We start from the raw sequence: 14,345 nt of genomic DNA, 5'->3' as shown, positions 1-14,345 counted from the left end.
ACAACTCCCCCTCACCTATCCAATAAAGGGGGATCAACGTTCACAAGAGCCTACAATATGCCGTGAGTGTGCTAGGAATTTATACTTCACCTTGTTTCATCCTATCAACCGCCCTCTGGGGCAGGCGTTATGTCCCCATCTTATAAACATGGATCTGAGACTCAGAGAGGTAAAGTAATTTGTCCTCAGTAATATAGCCAACAAGTAATGGAACTCAGAGTCAATTCGCTCCAAACCCCAGGACATTTCTCCTCATACTGCACTGCCAGAAATCATTTCCATTATCTCACACTGTCCAGAAGCCTTTGTAGGGCTGTAGGCTCCTTATGAGCTGACTCCATCCCACATTTCCAGCCTTATCTCCCTCACTCCATGCCCCTCTCTCCCTGAGCTCCTGCCACAATCATCCATGAGGTATTTCAGGAGTGGTCATGTGCTCCCAGGTCACAGACCTTTTGCAGTACTGTTGTTCTCTGGTCTGTATACCTTCCCCCTTTCTCCACCAGACAAACTCCTATTCATCCTTCAAGATCCAGCTCAAATATCCCCTCCCTATGAAACTTTCTCTGATCATTCTCCCCCACCTAGGCAGTTGGTGGCCCCCTGCCCAGAGCTCCCATTGCCCTCAGTACCTACCTCCATCACTGCAAGCAGCTCTCAGTCTCTTCCTGTCTGACATCCCATTAGCCATGATTCCATGTTTAAGAATCCATCGCAGGCAGATTCTGTGCGCTGCCAGCCCTCCAGCCAGGCAGATGCCACCCTCTCTCTGTAGAAAGCACTAACACAGCATTCCCTACAGTGAAATCAGGCAGTTATTTAAAAACAAAATCCTTCCCGGGTAGAATTAACCATCCCGTGAGCTGTGGTTTTATTCACAGTGCAGTATGTGAGTATGTGGTGCCTTTTCCCATTTTGCACAAGGCGCTACGTTCCTCTTTTTTTATTATGACTATGAAATGTATGGGCTATGAAACCTTGACATTAAATTAGCCTCACACTGTCCCTTCTCTTCCCACTCCTGTTCTATGAATAGTAGACTGTGCTGAGAGCAGGACAAATGGATCAAACGTGACACCACTTTACTGGGGAGGCTAAAGCCCAAGATTAGGGAATAGCCGGCTGAGGGGTTGTGATCTGCACATAAGCCCCTGCATCACTCATTTTCTGCTGATCTCGTTCTTTGGGCTAGGCTAGTACATTGCCTTCTGTGCACCTGCTTGTGCATTCTGCTCATGAAAATAACAACTGCGATTACTAATACAATAATAAATAGCTATCACTGATTGCTTACTATGTTCCAGGAAATTTTATACGCTTTGTCATGCTCCCTTCAGCACAAACTTGCACATGTAACGGCTTTGGAGTTAAAAACAGGTTCTGGGGTCAGACAAATGTGGATTTAAATCCTAACTCTCCTCTTCCTCTCTGTGTGACCCTGAGCAAGTCATTCAACCTCTCTAAGCCCTAAAATCCTCATGTGTATAAAATAAGAGTAATAAATATGCCTGTCCTTGAGTTCCTGTGAGAACTACATTCATCACTGTATGGAAGAACTGGTAACTATTTATCACCTTACTATCCCTGTTATGCAGGATGAAGAAACTGTGGCTCAGAGAGGTTAAGTAGCATGCCAGTTGTTACACAGCTGTTAAGTGGTAAGGCTGGGATTTGAGCCCAGATCTGTTTCTTTCCAATGCAGCATAGCCACACTGCACAGTGGTTAAGAGTACAGCTGCCTGGGTTCAAATTCTGGCTCTGCTGCTTGCTAAGCTTTGTGATCTTAAGCAAATCACTTACCCTTTTCTCTGTGACTCAGTCTCTCCATTTGTAAAATAGGTGTGATGGGTCTGTTGTGACAATTAAATACGTTGGCATCTGTACAGCTCTTAGGAGAGTGCCTGAAATACAGTAAATGCTGTAAGTGTTTGCTATTACAATGACTTTCTTAAATTTCCCACATTGGGTCTGGTTGGACTCCCGTTGCAATAGTTAGGGTGAGCGATGGTGGAAATTTGGGCAGTTGCTCTGGACAGTTCAGTTCTTTTTGCTGCTCTAAGATACTTCTCAGGTCCTTAAATCTCTAGTATAAATATTCCCAGGTTCTTCAACTGCTCCTAGTGACACTGCTGTAAAAACTGTCCCTACCACTAACCACGCTCTGGTTGCTTCATCCTCTAGAGCGTCCTCCAGACCAGGTATCAGTCCTCTATCAATTAGGGGACTGATACCTGGTTTGGATAATTCTTTGTTGTGAAGGGGCAGGGGAAGTAGCCATCCTGTGCAGTGTAGGATGTTTAGCAAAATCCCTGGATTCTACCCACTAGATGTCAGTAGAATTCCCTCCCAGTGTGACAATGAAAAATGTCTCCAGACTTTGCCAAATGTCCCCTGAAGGTCAAAATCACCCCCGGTTGTGAACTGCTGGTGTAGAGCTTGGCCCTCAAATTGACAAAATTCTCAGGATATAGTCTGGAGCTGGATATGCAACACTGACCATCTTTTAAGACAGCTGCAGATTACTTCAGCTCCTTTGACTGTTAAGCAGCTCTGTTCTGTCATTGAACTTGCTGCCTGCTAAGACCCCTAAGTCTTTTTCACGGTACTGCTCCCTGTGCCGATGGATTTTTGGCCCAAAGTGCATCTCTTCCTCAGAAATGTGTGAGACTGCTCATTGGTCCAGCCAGGGTAATGCTCTGTAAAACCCACCTTCCCTCAGTGCCAGAAGTGGCCACCCTCTTCTATTCTTCCAACCCCACTCATCTGCAAGGCCTGTTCCAAATGCCACAGCCCCAGAAAGTACCCCAGATCCTTCATTAAAACTCTTCTTTCCCAGCTCGGTCTCCACTGTGCTTTGTTTGCATGCTATGGGCTGTTTCTCCCAGAAGACTGTTAGCTGTTTGAGAGCAAGGGCTTACTCAGGGAAATCCTACAGTTCCATTCATCTGCTTGGTGCAAAACCTGTCCCAGTGAATGTTCTTTCAATGGAGTTATGTCCTGACCAGCTCACACACCCTTCAACCTCTCCTTGCGTTCTAGCACGCCAACACTCAACAATGCTCCCTGGCGCTGAATGCCCTCCACACACTGTATCCACTTACCCACCCAGCCAGTCTCCAGATATATCCACCAATTTAGTCCGCTCACTGCTGCTACCCGGGAACAAGTCTGCCTTATAGTCCACAAATAGCTGCTTTCCTAACCTGAAACACCTACCTCATCCTTAAATCCTAGTCATCTTCTCAGGCACAGCTCATCTCCTATTTAGCTGTTTAGATCCATTTTGGGATGAGACAGGGAAGGAAATGCAAACCCCGTTTTCACAGCTGAGCCTTCCCTTTGTGTGAGTACTGGGGTGATTGCTATAGCTTACCCAGTTAGACAGGCATGGGTTCAAATCACAAGTCTGCAGGTTTTCTAACGCTGTGACTTCAGGGAAATTACTTCACCTTCCTACCTCACCTTCCCCATCTGTAGATGAGGCATTTACTTACATGGAAGTGCCTGTAGCACAAGGTAGGTGAGAAGAGTGAGATAATGCATGTAAAGCATTCAGCCCAGACCCCAGCACGTGCTAAACACTCCAGAAGCATCAGCCGTTATCAGGTCTTCCCTGACCACTCACCTCCTACCGATCTCCCTTCTAGATTCCTCTGGTCCATAGACTAGTGCCATCTGATTTATCCCTCCATTATATACTGTCATATTATTCACTTGCCTGGGTTTACGACTTGGTTGTGTCTCTCCAAATAGACTGTTTAAGTACTCTGATGCCAGCCACTCACTCATTGGACAAATATCTGTGGTGTACTCACTGTGAGCATTGGGCTAGGCCCTGTGGATGGAAAGTGCACAGATATATATCCGAGTTGGACCCTGACCTCTAGGAATTTATGATTTAGTGAGGAAGATAAGATGTGTACAATAAAGAGTTATAACCACGTAGAGAATAACTAGCGTCATTGGAAAGGTGTAAGAGTCCAAATGCAAGAAGAATCCCTGATGCCTGGGATGATCAGGAAAGGCTCAGGAAATCTGGAATATACAGAGATGGATGATGGTGAGAGAATCCTTCATGACAAGATAGAACAAGTTAGGCAAAAACTTGGAGATGGGAAGGCAAGAAGCTTACATGGGAAACTGAGTAGTTTTCTGTGACTTTAGCATGGGGTATGTGAAAGGCAGCAATGAGAGATAAGGCTGGGAGACAAGAGGGGCCTTGAATATAAGACTGAAGAAGTTGGGCATCCCTGGTAGTGCAGTGGTTAAGAATCTGCCTGCCAATGCAGGGGACACGCGTTCGAGCCCTGGTCCAGGAAGATCCCACACTCCGTGGAGCAACGAAACCTGTGCACCACAACTACTGAGCCTGTGCTCTAGAGCCCACAAGCTACAACTACTGAGCCCACATGCCACAACTACCGAAGTCCAGTGCCTAGAGCCCGTGCTCCGCAACAAGAGAAGCCACTGCAATGAGAAGCCCGTGCACTACAATGAAGAGTAGCCCCTGCTCGCCGCAACTAGAGAAAGCCTGTGAGCAACAACGAAGACCCAAGGCAGCCAAAAGTAAATAAATAAATAATAAAAAGACTGAAGTAGTTGTACTTCATTTCTATGGGATGGGGAACCACTGAAGGTTTGAGCAAGGGAAAGCCTTGCTCTGGAAGGAGGCAGGAAGATCATTTATGAGATCCCAACAACAATTCCGGTATGAGATGGAGGGGGTTAGCTTAGGGCAGTGGTTATGAAGATGGGAGAGAGGGATGGATGTGGGCAAGACCCTGTGATATGGAGAGGATGTGGATTACTATGTGGTCTTCACTTGGCCCCCTATAGTCTATTCTTTTCACAGCAGCCAGAGGGACCCTTTGGTCTTTGTATATCAGATCATGTCACTTTTCTGATCAAAACCTTCCAAAGGCTTCTCATCACACTTAGAACTAAATTCCAAACCCCTTTCCATTCTTTTTTTTTTTAATTAATTAATTTTTAATTTTGGCTGCGTTGGGTCTTCGTTGCTGCATGCAGGCTTCCTCTAGTTGCAGCGAGTGGGGGCTCCTCTTGTTGCGGAGCACAGGCTCTAGGCGCGCGCGGGCTTTAGTTGTGGCATGTGGACTCAGTAGCTGTGGATTGTGGGCTGCAGAGCGCAGGCTCCATAGCTGTGGCGCCCGGGCTTAGCTGCTCCGCAGCATGTGGGATCTTCCCGGACCAGGGCTTGAACCCATGTCCCCTGCATTGGCAGGCGGATTCTTAACCACTCTGCCACCAGGGAAGTCCCCCCCCTTTCCATTCTTTACAGCACAGTCTGTATGTGCCGCTTCTCTGGCTTCATCTCTTTACTTTCAACCTGTCACTTGATGCGTTCCAGCCACTGATCTTTCTGTTGCTCCTCAAGCATGCTCCCATCCCTGGACCTTGCATTTGCTATTCCCTCTGCCTGGTACATTCTTTCCCAAATACCCACATGGCTTGTTCCTTCATCTCATTCTGGCCTCTGCTCAAATCTACTCCCTCAAAGAGACCTCCTCTGATGAAAATAAGCAGCATCTCCACCCCTCACTTTCTAGCTGCTTTATTTTTATTGATAGCATTTACTAACTGACATTATAATACATGTTGATGTGTTTATTGTTTTTTTTAAAAATATGTATTTATTTGTCTGCGCTGGGTCCTAGTTGCAGCATGCAGGATCTTTAGTTGCAACGTGTGGGATCTTTAGTTGCGACATGCGGGATCTAGTTCCCTGACCAGGGATCGAGCCCGGGCCTCCTGCATTGGGAGTGCAGAGCCTTAACCACTGGACCACCAGGAAAGTCCCAATGTGTTTATTGTTGGGTGTCCCCACAGAATGCAAGTTCCATCAGTTTGGGTCCCTGCTGTAACCTCAACATAAATGAATGAGTGAAAAAAAGGGGGAAGTCAAGAAGACACCAGCATTTCCAATCTGGGTTAACGGGAGGCCCAGTGGAGCAATTGACCAAGATGGGAAATACAGGAGAAGGAAGGATTTTGAAAAGAAAAATGAGGTTAATTTCTAACATTTAATCTGCAGTATCAGAAGGAGACCCCAGTATATAATCTTAGATGGTAACTGGGAAAAGGACCGGAATTCAGGAGGGCATTAGGATTTAGGAATCGACCACAGAGAAGTGATTACTCAGCTATAGGATTGAATGGGCCAAGAGCAGAGCAGAGCACCAAACCCATCTGTGAGGCACTCCCAAAATGAGGAAACAGGCAGGGGAAGAGAGGTTGTCAGTAGCTGCCCATTGTTCTTGGGAGTAAATCCCAAACTTTCTCCATGCCTCACAAGACCCCGCGTGATCTTTGTTCAGGGCTCCTACCTCATCTCCCCACCACCTTCAGCTATACTGGCCTGCTTTCAGTTTCTTGAATTTACCAAGCACCTTCTTACCTCAAAGCCTTCACAGCTTTCCTTCTTTTTCCTGGAAGCCACCCCCCCAAACTCGCCACTCCTCACCCAGCTAACACTTATTCATCCTGCAGATCTCAGCTTAAATATCACTTCCTCAAACTGTCCTTCCTTGGCTTCCCCTCTCTCAGTCTTCCTCCCTGTTATATGCTTTTGTAACATTCTTGCAAATAGGTGAACACACACACACACACACACACACACACACACGGATGCAACAGGTAACTGAGACAGAGATAACAGATGACTGTTTGTCTGATGTCTGCCCTCTTAGACCATACACTCACTTCAGGGGCCAGTGGACCAGTGACGATGCCTGTATAATTCACCACTGTGTCCCCAGCACCTAGCACAGTTGTGGTTCATAATAGATGCTCAATTTTAAAAATGCTGAATGAATGAACTGAAAGAGTAGAAAGAGAGGTAGGAGGAGAACCAAACTCGTACAATGACTTATAGTCAAGGCAGATTTCTCAAGCAGAAGCAGGGCGTTGGCACGGTCCAGTGCTGCAGATGAGTGTGACAGGCTGAAGATAAAGGAAAACCAAGAATCCAGGGGCCTAGATTATCACGGCTTTAGGAACCCTATTTAAGTACAGTGATGAGGGAGGGAGACGAGGTGTTGAGGCCTGACAGCAAAGGATGAAGGAGAGTGTGCGTGGGAGAGAAACAGAATCGGCTAGTGTAGACTACTCTCTCAAGAGATAAAGTTAAGAAGGAAGGGAGAACGGAGGCTGGAATTGTTAGCAGAATCACAGAAAGGAATTTGGGGGTAAAGGAGAACTTCATATTTTTATGTCAACAGAAAATATTTGGTCAAAGGGAAAGACAAAATATTTAAAAACAAGTAGGAGATAATTGATGGGGCAAAGTACCTGAAGAGAAAGGGAACGGGATTGGGGACTCAGGTGGTGAAGCTGGATGTGGGAGTGAGGGGAGAAGACTCAGAAAGTCTGGGCAGATGCCACGTGCTTCATGTGCCTCAGGCCATACCAGCCTCTCTACAGATCCCTTTGAGGCAGATACTGTGTTCATGCCCACCAAGGTGCAAGGAAAGTAAGACCTGAAACATTAAATAGATTATTCCAGGACACAAAACTACTTGATAACTGAGCTGGAATTCAAGCCCAAGGTTGTCAGTTTTCAAAGCTCATATTTTTCCATTATTCTTCATGAGCATCCTAAAGGATGAAGGGGAAGAGGAAGATTTTTCCCTCTGAGATGGGAAAGAAGGGAACGTGGAGGAGTGCAGGGAGGTGGTGAGAGCCCCAGTGAGATGGCCTCCACAGTCAAGGAGGAGACACAGACATCTCTGGGAAGTGGAGCTCAGCTCTAGGAGATGGGAAGGTTTAGAAGAGATGCTAGCTAGTGCAAGAGGAAGCGAGGTGCAGGTGATGAGAGGCTGACCAAGCAGCAGAGAGGATCCTTCTGAAGTTGCACCAGAGGAATTTGGAACGGATCCAAACGGCTTGGTTCCCTGAACTTCCCCAGCAACATGGAGGAGTGGAGACAATAGAAAGGGTTTGGTCAGGCCTAGAAGTTGGCAAGGAGGGTGAACGGGGAGACTGCAGCAGAAAGACAAGAGAGCCAGACAAAGAGCAGCATCTTTGCAATGACTGAATCTGGGGTCGGGACTGGGCTGACGTTACAGACATTAGGAGAGGAAGGATTTTTGATTGTGAAAATGAAGGGTTTGAAGCCAGCACAGTGGAAAGGTCATCAATATGAGGGTGGGAATCCTTAAGGGAGGCAATGGGAGCTGGAGAGGGGAAGACCATGAGCCTGGTGGGGAACTTCTTGAAGAAGGAGTGGGACCTGCCCAGAAGTCATTAAGTCTTGGCACGAGGGAATGCTAACTGGATGGAAGTGGACTCCAGAAGAGAGAAGTCCATTGAAGGACAATGATAGGACTATGGCCTGTGTGCTGGCGAGGAAGTCATATGCTTATCGCTTCCCCAAGAAGAAAGAGCACAGAGAGGTGGATCATGAATGGCCCCAGGGGAGAACTCTGTGAAGGGAGCAGGGTCTTGACCAGGCAGTCCAGTTCCCTTGAGACAGTGGTAGCAACGCTTGAGGAGATCACTGACCACCCAGGGAAGCTCATTCCTATGCAAAAGCAGAAGCTCTTTGGGCTTAGAAGGAAGGTCAAGACTGAATTTGTTAAGGAGTGAGATAGCGAAGGAAGAGGTAGGAATAGCAGTATCTGAGGCTGTGCTCTGGATGCTGAGTTTAAGTAACAGGCATTAATTCACTCAAAAAACAATTGTTGAGGACCTATGTGCCAGAGTCAGAATACAGATAAGACGCAGTTCTCACCCTAGAGGAGCACCACTTAACAGAGAAAACAGATTCATAGTTTCATGGTTAGAATGCAGTCAGATGGCTCAGGTTCAAATCACAGCTTTGCCACTTGCCACTTGAAGTAGACACGTTATTCAAATGCTCTAAACCTCAATTTTCTCATCATTAAATGGAGATAACAATAGGACCCACCTCATTGCCTTGGTATGAAGACTAAACAAGATAATAACATGAAATGAACTTAGCACGGTGCCTAGAACACAGTTCTCATCAATGCTAGTCATTAATATTAATTAGAATAAAAAGGAGAAGTGCTGAGATATAGGTATGACCAGAGTACTTTTATTACCAGAAGAAATCAGGAAAATACTTGATTATTTCGGGGTGAGGAAGTTCTTCAAAGCAAAACATAAAGCTCAAAAGCCATAAAGCAAATGATGTTCATATTTACTGACATAAAAATGTGAAGCTTAAAAAAATGTGCACCTTCTAAATGACAAGACTTTATAAAGTTAAAACTAAAAATTTGAAAAAATGTTTAACCTCTTTAACAAACAAAAGTTAACATGCATACTATTTTAAAAACCATGTCAGTAGTCAAATTCATAGAAAGAAAAGATAATGGTGGTTGCCAGGGACTGTTGAGAGGGGGGATGGAGAGTTATTGTTTAATGGGCACAGAGTTTCAGTTTTGCAAGATGGAAAGAGTTTTGAAGATGGATGGTGGTGGTGGTGCACAACAATGTGAATGTACTTAATGCCACTGAACTGCACACTTAAAAAATGGTTAAGATGGCAAATTTTATGTTATGTGTATTTTACCACAATTTTTTAAAAAGCCATTACAACTGAGTAAAAAATGAAATTGAACACTTCTGTAGGAAAATGAGCGATGGATGTGAATAATCATTTTCAGACAAAGGACACAAGTGATGATTAAACCGAAAAACTATTCAACTTCAACAACAATTGAAGACAGGGAAGTTTTTGACCAATTAGATAACAAAGAAGAAACACAGTGATAATATCCAGTCATGGCTGTAAAGATTCAGACATTCTTACCAGCCGTGGATGGGAGTGTAACTGGGCACTGCCTTTTTAGAAGACAATCAGGCTGTAGCTATCAAAATACAAAACGGGATGCCATTTGGTGCAGTAACAGAGAAATAGCCACTCGAATGTATAAAGGGATTTATCTCAGTATTGCTTGTAATTTAGAAAAATAGGAGCTACCTAGATAGCTATCAAGAAACTGATTTTTTAAATGATGGTACAAGCACACGGACCAATAAAATATCCATTGAAAATCAAGGTTGTTACCTTCTAATGTGAAAAGAAAAATGAGAGATAGTAATTGAAAAATGTCAATCCATAGTATTATTGTATGATTTTTTTTTACTTTCCCTTCTTTCTTTATTTTTGTTTGTTTGTTTGTTTGTTTGTTTTGTGGTATGCGGGCCTCTCACTGTTGTGGCTTCTCCCTTTGCGGAGCACAGGCTCCGGACGCACAGGCTCAGGGGCCATGGCTCACGGGCCCAGCCGCTCCGCGGCATGTGGGATCTTCCCGGACCGGGGCACGAACCCCTGTCCCCTGCATCGGCAGGCGGACTCTCAACCACTGCGCCACCAGGGAAGCCCTCCTTTCTTTATTTTAAAAAAAAGAGTTAATGTATGTTTGTAAGTGCAGAAAAAAAGAACTCAGTGATACCAATGGCCACCTGGGAGTGGGAAGGGAGGATTTTGCTTTTGACTTTATATACCTCTCTGATGCTTGCTTGAGGTTTCTAGGAGCATTTTCTAATTTTGTGGTAAAAGAAACAAACATGGGAAAATGTGGAAGAAGTCAAAAGTGTTTTAGGAGCCCAGAAACAGGAGTAACTAACAGCCTGGGGAAAGTGTCACAATGGAGATGAGGTATGACAAGGTGCTGCGAGGTGAACAGGAATGTGTTAAGAGGAGAAGATGATAAAAGGCACCCCCAGGATGAGGGAGTAGGCGCCTGGGAGACAAGGGCGAGTGAGGCCAGGGAACTGACCAGGCAAGACAAGTCACTGAATTGATGAAATCAACTCCTCCAAATTACAAGCAGAATGTTGGCTTAAAAGACTACAGTCGGCCCTCCGTATCCACGGGTTCCGCTTCCCTGGATTCAACCAACTGCAATTGTGTACTGTCCCGGGTTGGTTGAATTCCCAGATGTGGAACTGGGGATACGGAAAGCAATTATAGGACGTGAGCATCCAGAGGATTTTGGTATACATAGCGGGTCCTGGAACCAATGCCCCGCGATACCAAGGGTCAACTGCGGCTTCATTCACCCCAAAGTATTTATTGAGCATATACTATGTGTTTTGGACACAATCATAAATAAAGCCCACAGGAATCCTCTTTCTTTCAAGTTGTTTTCAGTCTAATGGGAGAGGAAGACATCAAATACATTTAACTAAAATAATAAAATAAAATAATTGGCAAGGACTTCAAAGAAAATACCAGTCTACAATGGAGGCTATGAGGAGGCTGGGTGTAGGCAGACCCTTCCAAGGCAGTTACGTTTAAGCTGAATCCTGGAGGATGAGGGCACTCGATTAATAAAGGGGTGGGGGAGGGGCCGAGGCTTCTTAGACAGAGAGAACAGCATGTACAACACTGAGCAGAGAAAAGGCTTGTTTAAGAATGGAAGACAAGTTATTTTCCAAAATAACACCATGCACCTAGCGCCGCTGAACACCTGGAAACACCTGTGCACTTATCAGCTTTTTGTATTAAGTGGCATTTAAATTTTTATTACATGCTGAATTGTGTACTGTAAGCTTTATTCATGTATCATTAGGAATTTCTATCTTTGTGATGCGTTTGTGGGTGTGGGAGAGAGAGAGAGAGGGGGAAAGAGAGAGAGAGAGAGAGAGAGAGAGGTTTGGAGTATAATATAGGTATGCTATCTGTCTCTATCTTAAACAATTAAGCACAGAAATCAGTGCACCCTGAAACCATTACCCTTTGAAACTGAATACCCTAAGTTTCATGGTGCAAGCTGATTGTTACTGAAAGTCAGATTGAAATTGCAAAAAGTTACAAGGAAGGAGATCATGGAGCTGGGGTACAGCATTTTAAAACTCCTGGCCATTATCTGAATAGCAAAGAGTATAATAACTGATATGCAAAACTCTCCTTCATCCAATTAAATATTGTTGATTTTTTCAAGAGCCAAAGATGCAGCAAACAGTGCCTGCCTTCAGGGAGCTCACAGACAAGTGGGGAAGGCTGACACATGGGACAACCCCACCAGCTAGTAACTGTTAGAAGGGAGCCTACCTATAATGCAACAGAAACACACATCCAGGAGCAATGCACTCAGCGAGGGGTGGGAATAGGAGCCCTCCTGCAACAAGAGGTGATGTTGGGGGGCTGGGTAGGAGAGAGTCAGTAGAGGGGTGGCCTTCTACGTAGAAGCAGCAGCGTGAATAAAGAAAGCAGAGCTGAGAGTACACAGTGTTTTCAGGAAATAACTAGCAGGCGTTTGTGGTGAGAAGGTCAGGGAGTGGCTGGAGATGAAGCTGAAAGTTAGGCAGAGAGTCAAGGAATGAAAGGCCTTGAATGGCCTAGGAAGAACTTTAGAATTTCTCCTGCGGGGGTGGTCCCCTCAAAGGTCTTTAGGAGGAGGGAGGTGATCAGAGCAGTGTTTAGGAATCACTCTAACTGCTGTGTGGAGGAGACCTCCCACCCTCACCCCAGCCTGGCCTCTGTACCCCAGTGGTTTTAATGGGGGATGGAGGAAAATATCAGCTGGTTCTAGCCCTTCCTCCCCAGTAGGGTGGACTCTGCACACCCACCCAGCCATTTTCTCTAGGGATGATGGGAACCAGGGGGGTGGGGCAGTGTCCTTATGAAGCCCCGTGCACACCACTGCTCTCCTACCCCCACCGCCCTTAAGAGATGCCCATAGTCCCTTCACAGGCTCAGACAGAGCTAAAACCTGGCTTCAGACTCCTTCCTAGAGGGAGCAAAGAGGAAGCTTATCCTTTATGTGCCCAGGAGACAGTCCAGCTTGATGCTGGGTTATTTCCTAAGCTGAGCGTTCTCGATGACTTTATATTTCAATTTGGGATAAGCCTTTGTCATTTAGGAGTTATTTTTCTGGCTGCAGATCAACAATGGCAAATATGGACACCGGGAACAGGCCCAGAGTCCCAAAATTATTAATATCCTGTGCTGTGAGATGTCAAAACGCAATGATAGCCAAAGCTTTTAGAGAGCCAGGCAGTGCAGTGTGATGGCAGTCAGCCCCTTGAGTCATGGGGGTGGGGGGGAAGATGCTATAATTCCAAGATACTAGGTCAATGAAACTGAAAAAAGGATCTGAAAACAAACCTCCTCGTGGACGTTCATTTTCAGGAAACGCTCTGTGTTGGTTTGCTGAGCTCCAGTTATCCACGGCTTCTCTAGGGAAGCTCAGCCATCCCAGGTTTACTGTCCTCTTGCTCTACGCTCCATCACTTGGCTTTGGCCAGTTGCAGTCCTGCCTCTCCAGACTGTCACATATCAATTGCTCTGTTTATCTTATTGTTGGCCTGTTTTGGAAACACTCTCCTAGACTCCTGTCTGACTCATAGGTTAAGGAGCATGAGTAATTCTTCTGGAACTCACTTGGAACAGGAGGGAACCCTTCCCACTTGATTTCCGGTCCTAAAAAAGACAAGATAGTTCACACAGGATGCTAATTACTTTTCATCTTCAACAGTTAGTGTGGCCTGCCCCTGCTTGGAAAACTGCCTTTTGCACCATAGGGTTTAGAAATTTGAACACCTCCAAGCATTTATTCAGAATTATAAAATGACACCAGAATATCATTTTGCTGTGATTAATGTTCTGGCTGAAGTTGAAGTTTTTGTTACAGAGGAAACCCAAATGATCTCTCTTAATGAGATGTGAAAATTAGGGGGAATAAACAACAATACTTCACCTCTGAACTCTTCTTGTTGGGTTGTTGGTGTAGGGAATCGCCCATTGTCTTCTCTGCTGTTTTTGGCCTGTCCTTCCAAGCAGTGATGTAAACTCTCTGAAGTTCTTTCACCCCAAATGGGTGTGGCTTCTTTTGGAGCCAGAACAGTTTGGCGTCCACTGCCTGTAGCAGAGATGGTAAGAAAGTGGCTCCGTATCCCTCTGTTTCTAAACCAGCTTAAGAGAGAAGTAGCCCCTTCAGAGGACCTGGGTACTGAAGAGCTTTTCAGGATTGCCAATGTGAAGTATGAGCATTGCTGGGGGCAAGACCATGGTGAAAGACCAACTTCATACCTTAGGGGCAGGATTATAGAGAAGCCTAGCTTTCTAATTTGTATAGTTTTGTACAATTTGAGTTTTCCCTAATGAGTATGGAAAACAGTAAGGAACAAAACAAACAAACAAAGTCTGACCATGTTTATTTGGAAATGGTCTCTTTATTCTTTTTTGTCTTAGCAGCTGTGTGACTTTGGGCAAGTTAATTAACTTCTCTGTCCTTACCTGTGAAATGATGATCATCATATACTACTTAGAGCATTGTTGAGCATTAAAACATATGTATAAGTATTCATATTACATGCACATGGTAACATTCAATAAGATTTTCTGTTGT

At 45.2% G+C, this 14,345-nt stretch overlaps 1 long non-coding RNA gene across 1 annotated transcript; it reads right to left on the bottom strand.

Moving 5' to 3' along the window:
- Nucleotides 1-1,799: 1,799 nt before the first annotated feature.
- LOC137231281 (uncharacterized) lies at nt 1,800-13,831 on the bottom strand. The gene is made up of 3 exons (XR_010946441.1): nt 13,695-13,831; nt 13,103-13,417; nt 1,800-1,901 (listed from the first exon to the last, which is right to left on the bottom strand). It is a non-coding gene; the product is annotated as an uncharacterized lncRNA (long non-coding RNA).
- Nucleotides 13,832-14,345: the final 514 nt, after the last annotated feature.

Source organism: Pseudorca crassidens, chromosome 9, assembly GCF_039906515.1.
Source record: "Pseudorca crassidens isolate mPseCra1 chromosome 9, mPseCra1.hap1, whole genome shotgun sequence".
Classification (NCBI taxonomy): Eukaryota; Metazoa; Chordata; class Mammalia; order Artiodactyla; family Delphinidae; genus Pseudorca; species Pseudorca crassidens.
The sequence above is the reverse complement of the archived record's forward strand: the minus strand, read 5'-3'. Positions and strand labels throughout refer to the sequence as shown.